The sequence below is a fragment of the Akebia trifoliata genome, chromosome 15, assembly GCF_017979445.1.
Source record: "Akebia trifoliata isolate Shusen 1 chromosome 15, ASM1797944v1, whole genome shotgun sequence".
NCBI lineage: Eukaryota > Viridiplantae > Streptophyta > Magnoliopsida > Ranunculales > Lardizabalaceae > Akebia > Akebia trifoliata.
In genome coordinates, this window is record NC_141389.1 from 4,492,010 (window position 1) to 4,515,714 (window position 23,705).

At 31.1% G+C, this 23,705-nt stretch overlaps 1 pseudogene; it reads left to right on the forward strand.

Moving 5' to 3' along the window:
- Positions 1–16,491: 16,491 nt before the first annotated feature.
- On the forward strand, positions 16,492–17,577 carry LOC147384027 (putative calcium-binding protein CML36 pseudogene; annotated as a pseudogene).
- Positions 17,578–23,705: the final 6,128 nt, after the last annotated feature.

The following is a 23,705-nucleotide window of genomic DNA, read 5'->3' on the forward strand; positions in this document are numbered from 1 at the left end:
TTACATTACAAGTTCACTGGTAAAGATAGAGAGGAATAAACCCGGATTCCAGTTGTGACTCTACTCTCATACGCGTCCCATACCACGTATGAGTTTGGTGGTCCCTACCGTACATCCCAGGATAGTACACCACTCCGGATGATATGATGCACTATCCCTTCAAGCATTCACAAACTCTTTAACAGCTCACAAAATAGCTACTTATATATATTATTTTCATTTGAAAATAAAAGAGAAATTAACAATACAAGGTTGAGAATAGATATCCAGTTTCCTACCATGCAAGTGTGGCCACCCGGCCTAAAATAAATAACATAACAGAGCGCCTCGCGCTAACAGAAAGTAAATAAACATGCAACCAGTAACATTATCCCTGGATATCCGTTCACCAACCTGCATACAACACAACAACGTAAAATGCAGACATCACCCCTCGAGTGTGACTCTGACATTTTACCGTATCATACCCTTTTTCCCTTTTTTCGACTTTTACAGTTTTCAATCTCTTCATAAAATATCCATTTTCTGATATTCATCAACTCAATATGAGTTCATTGAATATTAAATCACATTTTTCAACTATAGAATTTATTTCTATCAATAATATTGAAAAAAAATACAAATTTCATATCAAAACGGGGTCCGAGCAGTGCACAAGACCCAATTTATGGCAATAACCCGTTAAAATACCCTACCCACGTATAATTTATTAAAAATACAATTAAACATATCAAACATGCAATTTCTGGCGTGAATTTTTGAAATAACAAAATAATTCTATATTTTAAAAATACATCCAAATTTTTCGATAAAATCCTAAATGCAATTTTCACAATCTAGATTACTAATAGAAATTGAGAGTTCCTTACAATCACTAGGCGACGGAATTGAAGCACGTGTGCGGAAATCGAGGCGAACGGCGCGAAAATCGAGAAGGACAGAATTTCGAAGCGGCTGATTTTTGAAATCGGCCTGGTGGTTTTGAAGATCTCGATGTGCTCGTCTCTTCTCCCTTTCTACGGCGAAAGACGGTTTGACCCCGAAATCGATGAAAACCGAGGTCGAAGTTATGAAAATCTCCGTATAAAAATACGGCTGATTTTTGACTATACGGGGTGAAAAAGATGAGAAAACGGAAGGAATTTGATTGGGTTGTATAGAGAATGAGGCTGTAGACGTTTCTCCCTTCTGCGTCGGAAGACGGTTTGACCCTGAAACGGACGAAATCCGAGGTCAAAGTTTCAAAATTTTCGTATCCAAATACGGCTGATTTTTGACGATATCGGGTGAAATAGAAAGTGAAACGAAGAAAGGTTGGGTGGGTTTTGTAGATGTCGAAACTGCGGACATTTCTCCCTTCTGCGTCGATCGTCGACGGCGAGCCGTTTGTGAGAGATCTGAGATGGAAGATCGAAGAGAAAAAAAAAATTTGTTTTTTATATGTCTCGGCCGTATGGACGCGTTGGGGAAGATGACATATAAAAAAAAATTAAAAATATTATTTAAATAAAATGTGGGACGAATTCGGTATTTTGTCAATTATTTTGATCGATGATAACTTGATCATCCGGACTCCAAAACTGACAAATGAATACTCTATTTCACCATGCCATGTTAGGGAGCATATGTCAGAAAAGGCATCAGAAAATCACAACTCTAAATAAAAAGCGGTGAGTTCATCAATAATGAGGGATCATTAAGAAATAAAAAATTTACTAAATATCCTATCAAGTTATTGCCTAAAACTTAGGGATTATTTAGAAATAAGTCCCTCTACTAGGGTCTTTTAAGTAATTTTTTCAAAAATATATAGTAGTGTGATAGGATGGGTATTGTTAGGCTCTAGCTTGACAAAGATTAAATGTGATCCCAAGTTCCAAACCTTACATTTGCAGGTTGAAAATTAAGATCCTAACAAACATGTGCGCGCGCGCGCACACACACACATATTAGCTTTTCTTGTATATGGGGTAAAGGTTTTGGCTTCTTACTCTCACATTGAAGATAATTGCATTGGATTTGTCTTGAACTTATGGTTTTTCTTTTGGGTTTATTAATAAGATAGGAGTTGTCACTATACTTTTAATGTACGGTTTAGAAATCGAACATGACTCTAGACTCTCCTTAAGGATATTGTCTCAAAAAGCCCATTATTTGGTTATGGACTCGAAATATGTTAGACATCTCTTTTATCTAAATGAAGTTGATCTCTTTCACTTGTGATTTTAAATCTTGTCTACTAGAATGGGAACATGACAGATTTTGAGTCTCATCCAACTATTTGTGGCCCTATTATGTCTACATGGGGAGCAGATCGTCTGTAGCACAAGTTTCCTGTAGCACCTTTAAAAAAGTCCATAAAACACCATAATCAAACAAAGAAGAAAAAATCATTGATTCCTCTTGAATCCACTAATTAGATCAAATTGTATAATATAAAAAAAAATTCAAAAATTTAAACGAACCAAGGTTGTTCTCTAGATGATGTGGCGCACTATCAATCGTTGATTAGCACTACAGAGAGTTATAGGAAACTCACGCTACAAAAGATCTGCTCCCATCTACATGGCGTATGATTTACATGTCGATCTATTCATTTTACACTATGTACAAATAAATAGATTTGAAAGACTATTTTACAGTGCCATATGGAAGATTGATTTGAAAGCAGCTGCGCCTATGTTTGTTTGATTCTTAGGAAAATCTATGAGAAAATCGCACGTAGAACGACATGACAAATCATTATCAAATTTTCTTGTCCATCGTGAAAATAAATTATCAAGAATGGTAAGAAAATGATTTTCTCATGGCACATCAAATTTCTCCATAGAATTAATTTCCTAGCATATATGGAAAAACACGAGAAATCACATTTTTTTGGGAAAATAGATTTTCCTATCAGAGAAATCCAAATGAAGTACGAATGAAAGTCTTTTATGGTTATAACATGAACATTTATAAAAATCAATACATAAGGAAATAAAGAAATATCTTAGGCCCATACAAGACTAATTTGTACCTTTTGTGTCCCTCATGTTTTGTAGTTTATTCCAAGATTTAATCCCTACTTTCGATTGATGAGATCCATGATTCAATTTGTCAAGATTGACAATTCAAGCCACTGAGATTGATCTCTGTTCCAATTGTTGAGATCAAAAATTATAAATCATCAATATCGACATTTCAACATGAATGCAAGGTCTATTAAATAATTTCCCTAAAAACATATATGTAAATACTTTGGAAATTTAAAATGAAAAGAGTAATAGACATGACAAGTCTCTTTATAAGCTGATAAAATGATTTAAATGCCCTAAACTTTTAAAATCTAACAACAACAACAAAAAAAACCTTCCTTTTTCCTCTAAAAATTAGTCATCTTTAAGTTAGGGATGAATTGGTTTTAATATTCATCAATCCATCATCTTCAACCATAGTCATAAAATTCATTGGTTCTACCAAAAATTAGAACATCTTTGATTTCTCTACCCATCATTTTCCAAGTCCTAAAAATTCATCATTTTCATGTATCCATCAATGGATCTTGTCCCAAAAAGATTGAACATGATTGATTTTGAGGGAAAAATGGGGTTTTAACTAGAGAGAGGTGGAGAAGGAGGTTAAAGACGATGAGATTGGGTGAAGCCGAGCGCGATGAGTTTTGAGAAACAATAAATATGTGCTTTTTTTAATTTTGCATTAAGATTTGTTTAAAATCCTCTTGTTCGGACGACGCTCCTATCCCATGTTTGTCAAAAATGTCTAAACAAGTATAATAATTGTGGATTCTAAATTAATCTCGACGTCGTTGAAGAATAAAACAGATTTTTATAGTGATTGAGACGTTCTCCTCCACATTTTGGCAAATATCATCTATACCCATGTATTTTGAAACCTTTTGCCCTGAACCTCGTCTTCAATTTTATTTTCAATTTGCCTTCAACCTCTTTAAGAAAATCCTTGATTTTTTTACCCAAAATCCATCATTTTTTACTTCTTACAACCCCTTTAAGAAAACCCTTGATTTTTTTACCCAAAAATCCATCATTTTTTACTTCTTAAAACCCTATCTTTCTTAAGGTTTGAAGGTTGAAGGAGAAAGAATTTATGTTGAAAATCTAAGTGAAAAGAATTGGTTGAGGATGATAGGTTTGGGGACAGGTTTTGAGGAAAAAAAATCTATGTTTGTTAATTTGGGGTTAAGGAAGACTTTGATAGTCAATCACTAGAATCCGGTTTGACTCCAATGCCAAGTTGAAACAGATCAAAGGCTTCCAATCAAAATTCACTGAATTTATTTTTCCTAAATATGACCGAAAAAGTCAAGAAATGCACACTTCTCTTTACCAGGTCTAAGAGAAGTGTGCTACGTCGAAAGAAAAGCATACCCCTTTTGAAAGCTGACTTAGCCCAAATATGAAAATTTGATACCAACTTGTAGTTAGAGAGTGGAGGACAAAAGCTAACACCTAAGATTTGTTTAGAATCCGATCGATTATAATTTATTGAATTGTAATTTATGGATTTTTTTACTAAAATGACCTTGATTGTGTTAAATATAAATGCCAAGGTGGGGGGGAGGGGGGGCATTTAATTGAATCCAAACTTTTGTGTTGAACCACATTTACTCCGCCTTTCCTCATTATAATAGTACCAGATGATGCCCATGCCTACTGGCACGGGCATCCACTTTGGGGTTAAGGGGTAGAAGAGGTATGACAATATATATAATTGAATGATATTCTTAGAAAGAGAGGATTAAAGAGGAAAGGAAATAAAGTTGAAGGAATAATTTCGGAAACCAACACTTTTTATTATTAGATAACATTGATTTTATGATTTCACAATAAAAATCACTTATAATGTTTATTCATAATATAATAGTGCAAATGCACATGTATTTAAAAAAAAAAAAAAAAAAAGGTAGGTTTATAACTTGATTTAAATTTTGTATCATAATTTTAAAACTTTAAATACACAATCTAAACATTATAGGATACTAGAGTTTGGCCATGTCTACCAGTATAAGCATCCCCTCTTTAGAGTTAAGGGGGTAAAAATTGAAAGACAATAAAATTGGAGATGTTTTATTAGAAAAGGGGGAGGAGGAAAGACGATAAAGATGAAGAGGTATTCTTCAAAATAAAGAAAATGGAAAAGGAAAAAACATAAATAAAATATCATCGAAATTCGTGAGAAGATTAAATCTCAATCCCTCTTTGTGGGGGATAAAGATGGGGGACAACCATCCTCAGTTATTGTATAGATTTTTTTTTTTTTTGAATATTATAGAAGTTTTTTTTTATAATTTAAAATAAGAATATTTACCAAATAATTACTGAATTTTTTAAAAAAAACCGAATATATTACCTGATTTGAAAGAGTTATTACATAATGTTGACAAAAAAATAAAAATGCATGAAATTATATGGGAAGTTTCCTTTAAAAGATTAACTAAAGTGATTTGTAAATAAAATAATAAAAAGATAGCGATTTTTATTTTAAAAAACTAAAAATTAATTATTACATACAATCATGTTATTGAATTCTAGTTCTCTTGATCAAAATGACCTTGATGGTGAAGTTAAATGTAAAATGGGAGGAATTTTTGGTTTTCCAAATTTTGTGTAAACAAAGTAGGGGTGTTAATGGGTACCCAATTACCCGATATACCTAAAACCGATTAATCGATTTTGGATCTACCATTGTGGATCTAATTATTTTCAAGTCTAGTTCTGGGTATCTTAAGCACCCATAGGAATCAGATTTCCTTCTAGTACTCGACAAGTATTTGATGGATACCCAGCTAGTAAATTTATTTTATTGATAACGTTTATAATAAAATTAGTAATTTAATTAAATACTAACAAAAAAATATCTTGAAGTAATTACAGTTGAACTAAATTAAAATATAAAGAGAACATGAATTCTTTAATTCTTTTACTTTTCTCTACGTGAATATTCATTCATTTTTATACAATTTCAATAACAAATAAATAGTCCATACCATAGTTTTTGACAATTTTATTCTAAAAAGTTTGATTTACTTAAAGAATTCATTGTTGATGTTAATTTTCAATAGAGGAATTACAAGTTGTTACATTTATATATAATTCTATTTTACAGCATACTGTCTTTTTTACCTCATTTTAAAATAAAAATATTATCTCTCTTAATGCGTAACTAAATGGTACCCGATGGTATCTTGGATTTGTCGGGACGGTCCTAGTTCAAGGTGTCTCATACCCAAAATCGAAATCGAGATTTTATTTAGGTTTCGATTCTAGGTACATGTAGAACTAGCCCAAAATCTATATAATAAAAAATAACAATGGACCCTACTCTTTTTTATCAAGATTTATATCCCATATAAAATGTAGTGCAAGAATAGTATTTACTTTTACGTTTTTTCTTTGTCATCTTTCCAAGAATATTCTTGACTTTATTACCTTTTTTCTTCTCCATGTTTCCAATATTATCCCTTTTGCTTTATCATATTTCCTCTTCTCACCCACTTTTTAATAATACCCCTTCAACTTTATTATTTTTCCTCTTTTACCGTCAAACCCAAAAAGATTTTTAATAATACCCATCTAACTTTATTATTTTTTCTCTTTTACCTTATGTCGTAGTTACAAGTAGAACTGTTAACGGATGCTTATCGATTCGGATACAATAATATTCGAATCCGAAATTTTTATCTGATATTTGAATTCGAATTCGAATCTAACAGATGTTCTAAAACTCTATCCAAATTTGAATCTGATTATCCTATCGGATATCGGATAATATCCGTTTAAAATTCGAATAATTTGTATATTAAAAAAAAAAAAAATTTCCTTATCCAATTGATTTTTTATTATTTAAAAAACCCATTATATATTATAGTAAGTATATAATAAATAAATCAAATAAAATAATATATATTATATATTAATTCGAAATCGGATATTATCGGATTCGAAATGTTAATATCCAAATCTGTATCCGATAACTATTTGAATATATAAAACTATCTGAATTCGAATTCGAATCGGATTCAAATTTTCGACTATCCATTGACAACCCTAGTTACAGGCAAATTCTAGTAGTATTATAAGGTGGCATATGCAAACACGCACGTATCAAATGGGCTTATCATTTAAAATACCGATTAAAAGATTTTTGAAGACTACATGGTAAAAAGGATATTATTGTAATTTTAAAAATCAACCAACTTGATTGTAGGGTCGTCATGGCCTCTTGGGTTGCAATTGTCTTGCTCTTTTTTACCAAATTACCTTTACTGGAAAATTACTATAAAAAAAGGATTGATTTTTAATCTATTATAATAATAAATAATATATATATTTTTTAAACTACAAAAACTAATTTAACACGCTGGACTATCCCGCATTTTGAGCTCTCTTACATCTTCTAAATGCCTAGTTGGGTATTTATGAGATCCAAAATTTGGTATCAAGCCACTTCTACACATAATAACAAAAAATGATATTTTTTTTAAAAAAAATTGCGTTTAAAACGTGTCTTGCATCTCTGACAATTAAAAAAACGCAACTTATTCATTTATGACACACAAAAAAAGTCATTTTATTCTTTTTTTTTTTTTTTTTTACAAGACAAAAAAAAAAAACACTTTCTTATTTTTTCAATGTGGGATTTGATGCATAATAGAATTTGGTGATTCATAAATGTAAAAATATGAGATTTAATGAAGAATAACTTGAATTTATGAATTTTCATTAGATATATAATTTTCATTGAATTTATGAATTTTCATTATATATATATATATATATATCTTTTATTTTTCTCGTTTTCAACGTTTGTTTTCGAAGTTTTTCCTTACTGTTTTAAACTCGTACTCCGACTTTGTGACTATGCTTCTACTCCCTATTTTTATTATTACTCGTGGCACACCAATCCTTTGAAAATCAAGTACATGTTTATATATGAATTGGTGTGTTACAAGTAAAAGTTATTGTCGTGATAGCATCTTGTCTTAGCAAAATACGTTCCTTTCTAACATTGTAAGATTTTAAGTGTTACTAAGTAGGGGTGCAACTTGGTTCGGTTTGAGGTCAAATTAAAACTAAATCGATATAGGTCGATTCCACTAAATAAGAACCAGAACCAGAAATGAACCAAATTCCATTGGATCCATTGGATTTTGTTGTATGGGTTGTCAAAATTCTATAAATTATAAGTAACATTTTTATTAAAAAAATAAACATAAAATTTCATAAAATGAATCACTAATCTATCTATAGAAGGTCATTAGTTTATCCATAAAAGATCATTAATCTTTGTACTAACTCCTAAAATAATTCATAATATATATATATATTGCATAAGGGTTCGATTCTCGGTTTGGTTCTAAGCTTGATCCGAGAATCGAACCAAATTAATCTGCTCTCCATTTTTGTAATCTGGAATTGAATCATGATTTATTCCAAACCGAACCAAACCACCCCAAAGTTATCGGTTTGGTTCGGCTCTCAATTTGAACCGATCAAGGTGCACCCTTATTATTAAGTGTCGTTTTGCTCAAATGGATTACCACATCATCAATCCAACATCACAGCCCTTTAAATTTTATCTAAAAACTCAAATCCAAAAAAATAATTTCTTCTAACCTTCATCAACTGATTTTGAAAATGGATGGTTACAAAACTTTTACAAAATACCGAAACTTAAAATTAAAATTCAACATTGAAAAATAATATTTTTTTTAATTCATATAATTTTTTCATCTGCAACCCTAATGAAGCTTAGATTCGTGCTTTTTTATGCCAGAAAGTGAGTCCAAGGATCCTTAGTAAAGGTGAAATACTTACTAACTTAGTAAGACTAGTGAAACTCTTTTTCTTATTATATATGTTGCGTGACAAAGCAACTGTCCTTTTCCATTATATATAATATATATATAATCTGAAAGCTCATCGTGATTTGGAAAAAAATGGTACATTGTCCGGTCTTTGTTGCGTGTGCCAGTTGTTGAAGTGTGGGCCCTAATTGCTATCCCCACACCACACTAATCAATGAGTGCTGAACAACCACCATTTTTGGTTTTGGTCGGGAGGACCCTACACTTCACGTTACCGTACTCCTTTAAAAAAAAATCTTGAATGGTTGATCACAAATACACATCACACGTATTCAACATATCACATCAATCTTATCAGAATCGGATCAAACCCTTATTGGATCGGGTTTATTAAGATCTAAATCCAATAAGATCCAGAATAATTGGATTTTATATATAAAAAAATATTACTAAACTTTTTATATTTAAACAAAGGAAAATGCTGAAATGACACAAAGTATTTATTGCAATTCTCACAAGTCTGACATGGGATGTGCACATAATCATAGATGTGTTTTCTCGTGATACGAGTAAAAATTATTTACGATTATGTATGCATGTCCACGTCAAAATTGTGAGAATCATAGTAAATCCTGTGTTACCCTAGCATTGTTCTTAAACAAAATATATACAATAATTTACCTAATTTCTCACATTCTAGTTGATTGAATCTTTATCAGAAGTCAAATTCTTGATCTAAATCTAAAATTATCAGATTTATTGTTGTTTCCTAATGAATGTGATCATATCGCCAATCAAAGATTTTGAAATCCTAACATATAAGATTGAATTTGCCAATTCTTACATTTAAAAAAAAAAAAAAAATTTGGATGTTCAATACTTTGTAGAATTCTTTTTGAGTCCATTAATTTAATAAATAAAGAGTCAAATTAATCAGACACTTCTAGTCGATAAATGTTACAAAGGTATGTTTGTTATAGTTTTTTTCAACGATTTTTTGGATTTTGAGCTGAAAAAATTGGAAAAACATATTTGTTTATAACAACTTTTGTGGGAAGTTCAAAACTGTAATTTTGAGAAGTGTTGTTGGGGGAGCATTCACACGAGAGTCACTATGAGAAGTCAACACAGAAAAAACATGTGAGGGTGAAATCGAAATTTCATCTCTCGTTCTTCTTAACTCATCGATTAAACAACAAAATCAATTTGACCTCTCTTTATTACTTCTTTGTTAGTTTCTATACCAAATAAGATTCTCTTAGTCGTAATTTCCCAGATTCTAAGTTTCTATTTCTCCTAAACACAGAATCCTAAAGCAAAAGTTAGAATTTGTAAAAAAAACAAACCCTAATTTTTCGTGATTGATTACTTACTGTACATTGAGTCACCAATATTTGATTTATTACAACAACAACAACAAAAAGATCAGTACAAAATATTTAATGGACATCAAACATGTCTGATGACGTGTCAAGCTATGAACCCTTTCCATGGTTTTGCTTATAGGAGTAGTTTACATCAAACTATTTCCCTTCGTGATTCTGATTGGTGATGAAAGAGACCAATCAAATTTGTTGCAACTATACGGTGAGAGAGGTGGTGGGACCTCTCTGTCCTGCAAAATGCCCTCTCATGGACAGTGTATAGGTGCGCTGTCATTCTCAAAAGTGACTACAAAGTTGCGTTTGGCAAATGGATTAATAGGTGTTTGAAAGTGTATTTTTGATCCATATTTTGCCTGTTAACGTTTTCAGTGGTGCTACTTATCCAAACATATCCTAAGTTAAATACATGCATTGTCTAAATTCAAAAATAAGTCTTTGTCCCGTAAACATTACTTGTAAATTTTACAGAATCCCAGATCAACCAATCGTAATAAATGGCATGTATTATAAGCGATTCCAATTTACAAAATTACCCCACATTAGACCTCGTGGAATTGGTCGATCAGGTTTTCATGAAGTCAAGAATTAACATTCTTGTGAGCAAAAAAATTCTCTAATTCATGTACTAACATCCAATTTAATTGATTAATGCAACTTTGTACAAAAAAAATAATTCAAATATTTATGGGGTATTTACCTTTAATTGGTATTTTTCAATTTTATATATATAAATAATTCACATGAAAATTTTTTTTAATTATTTAAAGGAATTTCTTTCTAAATAGCCCCTAACATTTTGACGATAGTTTGCTAATTCAATTAGTAATTTTTTTCCTTTTTACTGCCCCCTTAACTCTTTCAATCGTCCAGATTGATGATTCAAATTGTTGAGATCAACCTTCAATCCAATCTTCAAGATTGGCCTTTACAATTGTCAATATCAATAATTATAAATCACTGATCTCAATGTTTTGACGATTTGAGTTTGATGCTTTATCAGGGTGAGGGGGTATTAAGAAAGAAAGATTTGTACTGACTGTGTTGTTAAGATACAACACCAAAACTTGGGGTGCTTTTAGAAAGACTACATTGTCAATTAAGCTATTTTTTTTTCATCTTGTCAACTTTCTTATAGTGGCCCGATGTTCATCATTTCATCGATCGTCATTCTCCATTAGGTCTACCACATTCCATCATCATTGAAAAATAATAATTATAAATTGTATATCAATCAACATGTCTCGTTTTTCTTTCTATCACCTATTTCAGATACTTCGGACCATGGCCCACCAAAACAACTAAAAATCAAAGAAAAAGAATACAAAGATTTACGTGGTTCAACGTTGGAGTCTATTTCACGGGGTGTGATCAAATATTCTTGGAGAACACTGCATGGAAAAATACTCAAGTTTTAATCTCAAATCCGAGTCTTGAAACCTTAATACACCCTTCTCCATGTCTCCCACAAATCCTAAAAAGAAGAATACCAAATAGAAAGTATATAACAACAAGATATATCTCGATTATTTAGCACTAAAATTATTTTCAAAATGATGGATATAGAACTCATAATAAAATTTAAATTTCTCAATTATCCAAATAAAATACACAATTACCTTATTTTATGGATTATAGAAGTTCCAAATCACACAATCAACTATATATAACACTAAACCCCGAGGGGGTGGCTCAATGGCAATTTCAGATCCAATAAGTGGTGAGAGTCCGTAGGTTGTGTATTCAATACCTAGTATGAGGCTATGAAAAATATTTCCTTGGGGTCACCCGCAAGGGCCCTCCCTCACTTTCCTGGTGCGTGTGATGTAATTGCACATGCACATGGGAGGGACTCATATGCCTTGGCTCTGGCCCCAGTTCATCTAGTCTCCTTAGTCGGTGTTGTAATTTGTGGAGCCTGATAGTATTAGTCACGCCTTCACGTTGGTCAAGGGCATTTTTAAAATTTCACTAATATTATGTAAAATCTTAGTTAGGTTTCCTGTGATATTTATATTTCTCATTTTGGTGAAAGGGTGTAATGTATAACTACGAGTTTTTCTTCATAGTGGAATCAATGTGATCCATAGACGCACCTCAATCTAGAAGGAACCATGTAAAATCTTTATGTTTCTTTATATGATTACATCTTGTGTTTGATTTATTTTTATTTTTTTTCTTTTTTCGATTTGTTTTCTTGTTTCGATTGCACCTATTTTCTTAACAGTTGGATGTAAGTTCGGACACTCATTATATCTTTAATTTAACGTAAAATAGATCTCGTCCTTCCGAACGCATCTTATCCAACAACTATAAAATGTTTGCTAAAACTTCTAATATTAAGATTGGTGTCGGTGCCGAACGGCTCCTATACATATACTAAACACCGTCCAAAAAATGAAGAAAATAATTGATAGAAAAACATATTTTCCATGAGTAAAGATATTGAACACGTTTTCCCTAAGTTGTTAATGGCAACCACTTGATCATAACCCTTGAAGCCACCAAGTTTGTGGTAGTACATCATTCAAGATAAAAGGTGATGTCAAAGACTATAATTAATCGTGGAGACAACTAACTAGAGCATGTAAAATGCCCTCAAAAGCTAAAGAGATATAAAAATTAATAGACATAAAATAGTTTAAAATCATGTGGTTCCCACTTAAATATTTAATCAATGTTTGAAATCCACTAAAAAATTCATTAAAATTATAACATAATATTTTCCAAAGAAAATCTTAGTTGTAAGTTGTAGCTATTAAGATAGATTTTTAATACATTTATCATTATTTGATTTGTAATATATAATTTCATCAATTGAGGTGTTAAAAGAAAAAGTTGATTTGGCAAGAAAAATTCTCTTTACTTATATTGAATATGAAGATGTTATAATTATGATTAAAATAATTAGCTTGTAAATATCATTATTCAAGAGTATAAAGTATAGATACTAGGGTTGTCAATGGATTGGATCATACTTGAAATCTGATCCATTGGATTCAATAATTTCGGATATAGATCAAGGAATTGAATTTCGAGAAGTATCTGATCTAATAAGGATTCAATTTAATTACCTATCTGATTCGATCTTGTCTGAAATTGATTTGATTATTAATATTTGAAATTATATCCTAATATTGAGATTTGATAGACGATATTTGATCAAACGAGGGTCAATCTAATTCTTGTCGAATTAGTGCCAAGAGTGTTCAACCAACTAGATGTAACATATTATGATACATGAGATACATTGTATTATATCAATGTATTTCATCTCAAAAGGAAGGGAATGTTGGGGAATAATATATGTGGCAATATCAATTAAGATATTCTACATTAGGAAGTTTTAATAAATTAGAATATTTATATTAGGTTGGTTTACTTATCTTGATTGATGTAATCCCTATAAATATCTTATCAGGATTTCTATAATATTCAGTTAAGAATTCTTAATAAATCAATTTTCACATGGTATCAGAGTTCAAGTTCCGCTGAACACATCAATTCTGGTGCGCTGTTCTTTGGTGATAGCATCACCACCATCGTCGGACCTAAATCTATTTTTTTTTTTTTTTTAACTTTGTTATTATTATAGTTTTTTTTTTTTTCAATAAAACCACATCTCCTTCTATTTCTCTTCAAATATCCCACCTCTATGCATTCACCTTTTACTATCTCATTCTTATTTTCTTATATAAAAAAAATCTCTCCAAAGAAAGTTATTTCATTGAAATTGCACAATCCTAATTTATTTATTCTTGGAAGAGATCATGACAGACCTAGTCTCATAAGCCACTGGCTTCGATAATCTAAAAAGAAAAAAAAACAAGATTCGACAGTAATGGATTTCATAGACAAACGGCAACCACCAAGAAGTAGAATTGAATTTTTCGCAATCTAATAACGTGCCACTTAACGAGACCAAGAGAAATTATTTGGAGAAGCCAATTGCATATTCCTTCTTTAAAGAACCATGTAATTGCGGGATGATGTTAGAGAACCAAATGTAACATATTATGATATATGAGATACATTGTATCATATCAATGTATTTCATCTCAAAAGGAAGTGAATGTCGAAAAATAATATGTGAAGCAATATCAATTAGGATATTTACAATTGGAAGTTTTAATAAATTAGAATATTTATGTTAGACTACTTTCCCTATCTTGGTTGATGTAATTCCTATAAATATTCTATCAAGATTCATGTAATATTCATCCAAGAATACTCAATAAATTAGTTTCACACACTCGAGTAAATCAAATTGGACTGAAATCAATTGTATGAAATTGAACTGATTGGTCCAAGTTGAATCTAGAACCAGTGCTCTGAAGGTGAACCCGAACCCCACCTAAGACTCGTGAAACTAGGTTCAAACGTTTTACTCTTTTTGATTTACATATATATTTATTGCTAGAAAGTAGATTTTTTAAACTTTTTGAACATTGATAATTTGAAAATAAGACATGTGTTCGGATCGGTTTCAAATTAAGAATAAAATAAAACGGATCAGATTCGATTCACATATTCATTAATCTGAGTAGATTAAGTACATGTTTAAAAAAATTCGTATCGATTTTAGAGAAGTATTGATCCAATACCATATCGATCCATTGCCAGACCTAATCCGAATACGAGTTCCAAATTTTTTGAACCCAACTAATTGGTATCAAATAGACCATGACCCGATCCATTGGCAACACTAGATGGCATGGAAATTAATTAAAAGGAAACTCTTGAGTATTGCCGCCATTTTCCCACAATTTTCTTCCTTAATGACTCCATCAATCCATCCATATCTTTACCATATAGAAAAGTCAACAACTCATATCTTAACGACCATAGGTTTGTTTGTTTATAAAACAACGTTCTTGAAATTCTCATCTTTTTTTCCCACATTAATTTATGAATGATTTCACATCTCAGCCGTGTAAGAATACTTTTTTCCTTACTAAGATAGTAAGATCTTAAATCTTACTAAGGGTCATTTTGGTTAAATGGATTATCACATCAACAATCCAACACTGTAGTCTTCTAAATTTCATCAAAAAACTTATATTCAAAATTAAAATTAAATTTTTTTTTAAATTCATAGAATTTAATTCTCTACAGCTCTGAAGCATCAGATCAATTTTTGGAAGCTACAAAGTGGTCCCAAGGAACCTTAGTAAGGTTGAAATCCTTACTAACTTAGTAAGGCTAGTCGGACCCATAACTTTATTAGATAGGATCCTTCTAGATCTTTACGCGCAGGAACATATTTCGTATCTCTAACTGTTTAATTGATAAAGAGCATCCATTGCTTTTAACCTAACACGCCGTCTGACGCGTAGCGTCAAACTTAAGATTTACGAAATCTGAACTGATCTCTAAGAAAACTGTGTTCTCAGTTCTCCCCAAATCTCAGCCGTACGTTTAATTCCTTGTTTCTAACGTTAACGTTACTGAAGCTAGAAAATTCCAACCGGCCGAATCTCCAATCATATTAATTTAAACAACTTCTATTAATACACCAACTTTAACTCATAACACACCAATCAAACTGCTAATTTTCTAATAATCATTGTGTTGTTAGTAAAATTTGGTGTGCCAATAAAATATCTATTAATTTTACTTGCAAAACCAGTGGCCACACCATGGTTTTTAAACTCGGTATCACATCTCGTCTTGTTCAACTTCGATATCGAGTCATCTCAGACAAATTTTCTGATACTTTTAAGACGTCTCATGAGATAAATCAAAAAATTGAAGGTAAGTCCTAAATCTCAATCAAAAAATGACTTTATGAGTTGGTTTCGTTCAACTTCAATACCAAATTAAGTCGAACGATACATCTCAGTCTCGAACGAGTTTTAAAACTATGGGCCAGACTCTAATAACATAAGACATGGCCACACAGTAAAAATAACACTTTTCTTACTAACTGAATAAGATATCAAAACTTACTAAGAGTCATTGGGCCCACTTGGATTAACATATTGGCAATCCAACACAAATCCTTCCAGATTTAAAAAAAATAAAAATAAATAAATAAAATAGTGGATATAGAACTTCCAAATTTAAAATTAAAATTCAACTGTGACAAATAAGCATATGTATATATGGTGGTTTTGAATGCGATAATGTGAGGTGAGAACCCTTAGTAAGATTTAAAATCATACTAAGTTAGTGAGGCTAGTATAACTCATGATAGTAAGATAAGTTAATAACATCCAGTAGTAAGAAATAAAAAACTTAAAACAGCTATAAACGACTATAAAAACTCTTGAGAGCTAAAAAGTCTGAAACGAAGTTTCGTGGAAGGTCACAATGGCACTTCGACTTCTCTCTCCAAACTCTCCATTTAACAAGCCCTCAATCCCCTCTCTTTCCTCTCAATCTCCTCTTTCTTTCTTCTCTCCTCCTTCGCTACTTTATTCTCCTTCTCTTTCTCTTTGTTTCTCTTTGTTTTGCAGAAATGAAGCTCAATAATCTCAATCCCAAGCATCTCTTTCGCTCCAATAAGACCAGATCTAGATCCGTATCAAGATCTAGATCCGTCACTAGATCTGATCCAACTTCATACAGTTCCGGATCATCATCTTCATCAGATGGATCTGGATCTTCTACGAATCTCAAGAACAACGCATCATCTACACCAAAATCTGTTCTTAGATCATCAAAATCTCAAGAGATTTCTTCTGATTGGTCTGATTTCTCAACTGATCTTCATTATGAACTTGTTCAAGCTTTTAAACTCATAGATAAAGATGGTGATGGAAAGATAACTAAGCTTGAATTGGAAACTTTACTTAGCCGAATTATCGGAGCCGATCCGCCTAGTGAACAAGTACTTATGATGATGTTAACTGATATTGATTGTGATTCTAACGGTTGTATTAGTTTGAAGGAGTTTGAATCCATCAGCTCGGCTTTTGAGCCAGCTTGTAAATCTGAACTTCGAGCCGCTTTTGATTTCTTTGATTCAGATCGTGATGGAAAGATTTCGGCTCAGGAGTTGTTGGGTGTGTTTAAGACTATTATTGGTGATGATCAGTGCACCTTCGACGAGTGTCAGCGCATGATAGCGGGGGTTGATTCTGATGGTGATGGATACGTTTGTTTTGAGGATTTCTCACGTATGATGATGGAACAGCAAAGATGATGTTCATCGATCATAGATAAGTTGATTATATAAATATGAAAAGTCTCTGATATTTTCCTGTGAAATTCGGGTGTATCGTTATAGAGTGTTTCGAGGAAAGATCATGATTAGTCTGTTAATCCGACGGTTCGTAACTTTGTATCGATAAGTTGAAAACATTTGTGTATCTCTCTTTTACTTATCAATGAAATCTCTCTCATCTGGGAATTTTTTTTCTTCTATTTTACTACTTATTCATGGTTAAGATCTCTTAGATCCATGAATTTTCCAGGAAAGTTTGTAACTTACAATTTAGAAAATAAATTTTCTAGAAATTTTTTTGTGGGAAAATCTGTCCCTGTAATAAACGCAAAAGAATCTTCACAGGAGAATGTCTTAAAAACAAAGAAAGTGTGTACTTTATTTTTATTAATAAATTGTTTTATTATTCTACAAATTCAAATTAGATAAATTAAAATTATAAATCCGGAATCTCTTTTTAGATTCGAAATATTTCTTTGAAATTGATTTGAGAATCTAGAATCAGATTCTCCATAAACGAAAGAACCACATATTGTTTCTTTTATTTTGATTCCAAGAGTCATTTTGTTATAATTCCCAAATAATATGGGAAACCATGGGAAAGCTCCAAAATTTTATATTTTTATGGCTTTGGCATCATTTAGTGGTTGTATTATAGGTATTATCTTTTTTCCTCTTTACTAATCATATATTTTAATGTCACTATTAAGATTTTACATATTGTCGAAAGATCCGAGGATCGATTACGATATGAAAGATCCTTTCGAACCGCATTAAGACCCTTTTTCGTTACGATACAAAGTAGAAGACCCTATTTCAAAGTATATTTTGCTCACGGGTTCTTCAGTGCGTGCCACATCAAGCATGCAAGGGTAGTTTTGTAAATTAGGGATGTCATTTTTTTTTACGGGTAAACTGAAATTGAACCCACGACGTCAAAGTTATTTTGCGATGTGTCAAACCGACTGAGTTTTGGGTCTAAGTCCAATTAGGGATGCTATTCAATACAATATTCTCTGAACTCCGACTGAGTTTTGGGTCTAAGTCCAATTAGGGATGCTATTCAATACAATATCTCTGAACTCAGTGAGCAGTTTTGTAAATTTTTTCCTCTTATTTGCATACAAAGTCGAAAGTAACTAACGAAGAAAGTACATTATTTTTACATCTATACTTCCTTCTTATATTTTTGTGGAGATTTCTCCTTCGTTTCTTTTCCTTGAACGCATTAAAATATGATGAATCGAAAATGAGCTACATGATCTTCAATTGAATTTTTGGAAAAATTGAGAAGTCGAGCATTCCCAACCCATCAAGCAAAACTAATGGTTTCTTAGTTACAACCAATTAAAGTTAAAGTTCCATTAAAGCGTGTTTCCTTTGTGAATATCATTATGGCGGGTTAGTTTAATCCAACTTACTCTCTATGAAATTATATGTACAATTAATTTAGGGTTTGGGCTTGGGGATAAAATTTTGACATCATGTTTCAGAAATATGGGTTAATAGTTTTAGAATGGGCTGAATATTTTTGAGGATGATCTCTATGTTGGGGAGATTAACTTCTAACCCCAATTTTACAAGTTGAAGAATTGAGGAGCGTCAATTATTTGTAAACCACTTTTGATGGAGTTAGAAGTTTTTAAATAGATTAATTTTTTTTTTCTTTTCAGAATGATCTCCTCATCATAAAGATAATCCTCATAAAAAATCAACCCATTATGAAACTTCTAAACCATATTTTTGAAAATGGTATCAAATTTTTTATCCTCGTATATTGACCCATTAATTTAATAAATAAATAAAATGTTATAATTTAAATGACTCTTGTTAATTTTTAAAGAGAGTAACTACTTGCACATCACAAACCATCCTGTGTACCCCAACCTAACAAAAACACCTACTTTCATGCAAGGGAATACTTGTGATTAGCAAGTAAGTGCTCCATTTTTTTCAACTTCAAACAAGTTGCACCCCATTACTTCTATATATCTCTCTTTGACTTTTGTTGAAAGAAGAAGAGGAAAGTTATTTTTCTATCTTTATTAATTTATTTATATATGTATTGTTGAGTAAAAAGAAGAAACTCTTTCTCTCTTTATCATGTTTCTTCTTTCTTCTCTATTTTTCTTTTGAGTAATGCTAGCTGTTGTGACTTCGAACGACATTGAATTGATATGGAGGTGTGTACATAACCATAAATATGACATTGAATTGATATGGAGGTGTGTACAGAATCATAAATATTTTTCATTCGTATGTTGTGGAAAAGAATTTATGGTTCTATGTACACCTCCACGTCAGCTCAGGATCGAACTCTGTAAGCAGTTACTCTAGCATTTTTTTTAATTTTTTTTTTTAAATTCTTTTATTTGAGATTACAATCTTATCTTACCAATAGAGTGTAAAAGGAAGATTTTTTTATATAATGATAGAGTGCAGAGATGAAACCAGTTCTAGATTTGCCTCCAAGACAACTAGTGCCTCTCATTTCGAAATAATATAAAATAATTAGTGAGACCAAATTTTGTGGTGAGTTGAATTGGGGAGGTTGGTTGGTAGTAGAAAAGTCATAGAAATTGGCTGTTGGCGCGTGGAATTGGTTGGAATGATGTGAACATGTGAACCACTTTACAAGTAAAGTGTACTCTTGGGAGAAAATAAATTTGAAGAAATTAAAATTAAATACTATTTAATGTTACAAGACAGAAAAAAAAATTTTCTAAAAAAATAAATTAATTTCCCAATCAGGCGTTTTGTCCAAAGTCTACTGTACCTTCCTCCTCGTGCTTCTGACCCTTTTAACTTTCCCTCAACTTTCTTCCCTCTTTCCTTCCTTTAAATATTCACTATATGTTAAAAAAATCTTGGCTGGAATTTTAATGCCCAATGACAAAGACATTAAGAAAGCTCTCTGCACTTGTTTCCTTCCGTAAATGCAACTCCATAGACCACACAATGTAACTAGTGGGGATTAGGCCCTGTTTGTCTTTGTTGTGGATTTCTTCCAAGAATTGGAAAAGTACAAGTCTTCAAAGTTTAACAATGAAAATAAAATGGGTTTTCTTTCAATAAATACACTTTCGAAATTGGAATATGAGAGTATTTTGGTAAAAAAATACTTTTTAAACTGTTTTTATTGCACTTTTAACATGTACCCTTTAAGACACTCGTTACGTAAGGGTGCTGTTAACATGTGTCGTATGAGCGAAGAAATTTCAAAGAATTAATTCCAAGGTGTATTTAATGCATTTTAACATGTGTTACGATATAAGTTAGCAAAACCCATTACAAAATTATCATTGGCTGAGAAGTAAAATTTTTTTTGAAAGGAACTTCTTTAGGCATATTGGTAATTATACTAAGAATTTTGAATCATGTAAGATCAATGGTATTGTTAGGAAGGGGTATTTTAGTCATTAAATAGATAATGAGGTATTAATTTTTTAAAAACAAGTAATTTTATGTTTCCTTCATATTTTTGCAAGGTAGTGAGCTCTTGTTAGACCACTTAGAAGATATTGCAACCAAACACTCCGAAAAAAAAAAAAAAAAAACCCTTGCACTCCATTGGGATGGCTACACTTCAAAGGATGCTTTCAGAGAGAGAGAGAGAGAACGCTGAGATGATAGAGAGGCAAACATGGGAGAGAAGAGAAACATCGAAAGATTGAAGGATGCACAATTTGTAGAGATTTTAGAGAGATAAAAAAGAACATGCAAAATTTTAAATTGGGGTGCAACATATTACTTGTGATCTGCAAGTAGTTCGCCCCTTTTTGTAAATGTTGGAAGTGAGAAGTGGGTTTAAGTTGTTTTTCATTTATTTCATGAAAATTGTAAGTACCAAAATTATGAACTTTTTAAAATTTACTAAAAACGAATTAAACATTGGCCTGCTCATTGTTTTAGTAATTTCTTGGATAATCCACATTTTACGTTGTATTTCAAATAAAAAATGTCCTTTTTTGTCACTCAAATTCATAATTAAATAAAATTTTGGACTAATGAGTTAAAAAAAACTCTAGATTATCGAAAAATTGTTCAATTTTTTTTTTCTCTGAAAAAAATGAGAATAAAATGACGTTTTTTTTTTGTTACAAACGAGAATAAATCGTTAGAGATGCAAGACACGTTTTAAACACGTTTCTTTAAAAAAAAAATGCCGTTTTTTGTTACTATGTGTTAAAGTACTAAAGGTAGAGTGGTGAAATGCATAGAGATCACAAAGAATGTGATCCAAAATTCAGTTGATATGTTGTAATTCTCATAAATTTTGAGTTATAAAAATAAAATTATAGAAATATAATTGAATGAAAAAAAAATAGAAATTTATTAAATTGATCACCCAAAATTTTGAAATAAACCTTGATTTTAATGATATAATTCTATGATTAAGAATTAAAAGTAGTTGAAATTTAGGTGGCTCTATACAAAGTACAATAGTCAAACCATCATGGCTTTCTAGATACATGTGAAACACATATTCTATGTTGAAAAACTGAACAAAGTGATGCCTCTTTTAATATGATTAAAGAGCCATGCAATGCATGTGATTCTCAAGAAAAGGGTAAATAGTAATTAAATATATATTTTTTAAATTTCTACTACCTAATTTTTTTGTAAGATTCTTTGTTCCATTATTATGTATAGTAAATCAAGTTATTTAAGTATTATAGAGTTTTTAATTATAAATTTTATGATTAGAGTGAAATGAATAATAAATTAAGTTCATTAGAAAATTCAATTCTATAGTAATTCTTGTCATGGATTAATAGTTATTAGTGGAATTTCATTCAAAACTTATACAATTATTTAAGAAAAAAAAAATGATTAAAACATACCCCTTCACATTTTGGTCAATATTGCAGACACCCCTCGTATTTTAAAAATGCAAAAATTCCGCGTGGTTTTTCTCTAAAAACTCGGAAGGTTCCGCCAGAAAGAGTTTGGGATTGAATCGTTTGGTCTTTTCCAGTCCCTGATTGGTTTGAGAACCTGATTTAAGAAGACCAGAATTTTTGAATACACGTAGATCTATCCAGTGTTTGAAGTTATTCTAGTGTGTTTCGATTTAGGGATTCCACAGTTCAGACAGAGACGTTACTTCGGGTCGAGACTATATCAAATTGGGACATGGTTGATCCATAATTAATTCAAATCGGATCCTTATCGTTTTCCTACCAAATGCACCAATTTATTCAATTTGGTGATTGTGGACCACCTATTAAATGAGGGACCTTATAAAGAATAAATTGTACACCCACCCATATCAAATATTTTAATTTTGTGGAAAAAAAAATTTCTTAGAAAATTCAATTGTTATACGTCAGACCTTACATTAAATATTGTGGTCGGCAACATGAATTCTATTATAAAGAATTTAGTACGAAAGGGTCGGGTATTGGATGGATAGTTGAATCATCGGACCACACTAAATCATTATATGATTTCAAAGACAAGTTTATTTGAAATATGAAATAAATAATATAAATTTGAACAAATTACTTGTCCACGATCGAACTTTCTTTTTCGACTCAACTGGTCAGTTTGAACAAATTACTTGGCCTGGGATTGAACTATCTTTTTCGACTCAACCGGTCAATTTGAACAAATTTTTTGATTGAAAGCTATTTTCGAATAAAATTGTGAGTAAATATTTGCTTGAATGTCTTTTATATTTGTATCCATTGTAGATGATGATGATCTTTCTAAATTATAAATTATAATTTACTATTTAAATCTGTCTTTAAAGTTATTAATTTATTGTTATAAATTAATTATGAATAATTTCTATTCTTTATAAAGAGGAAGTTTCCAAATTTAAGTAGCTGCAATTGACCTTTGAAAATTTCATAATATCCTTCTAAAATCAAAATGACTATCTTAGGGGTGCAACTTGGTTCGGTTTGAGGTCAAATTGATATAAGTCGGTTTGACTAAATAAGAATCAGAACCGAACCAAATTCCATTGGAACCAAACCTACCCAAACTGAATTATAGTAGGTTTGGTTCGGTTCGATTATACAGATTATCAATATTTTATAAATTGTAAGTAATATTTTTTAATGAAAAAATAAACATAAAATTTCATACAATAATCATTAATCTATCCATAAAAAGTCATTAGTTTATCCACAAAAAATACTAATCCATGTCTTAACTCCTAAAATAATTCACAATAATTATTTTATATATATATATATATGTTGATAGGGGCTCGGTTTGGTTCGGTTCTATACAAGCTTGATTCGAGAACCGAATCTAATTGATCGATTCTCCATTTTCGTAATCTTGAATCGAATGGCAACTTGTTCCAAACCAAACC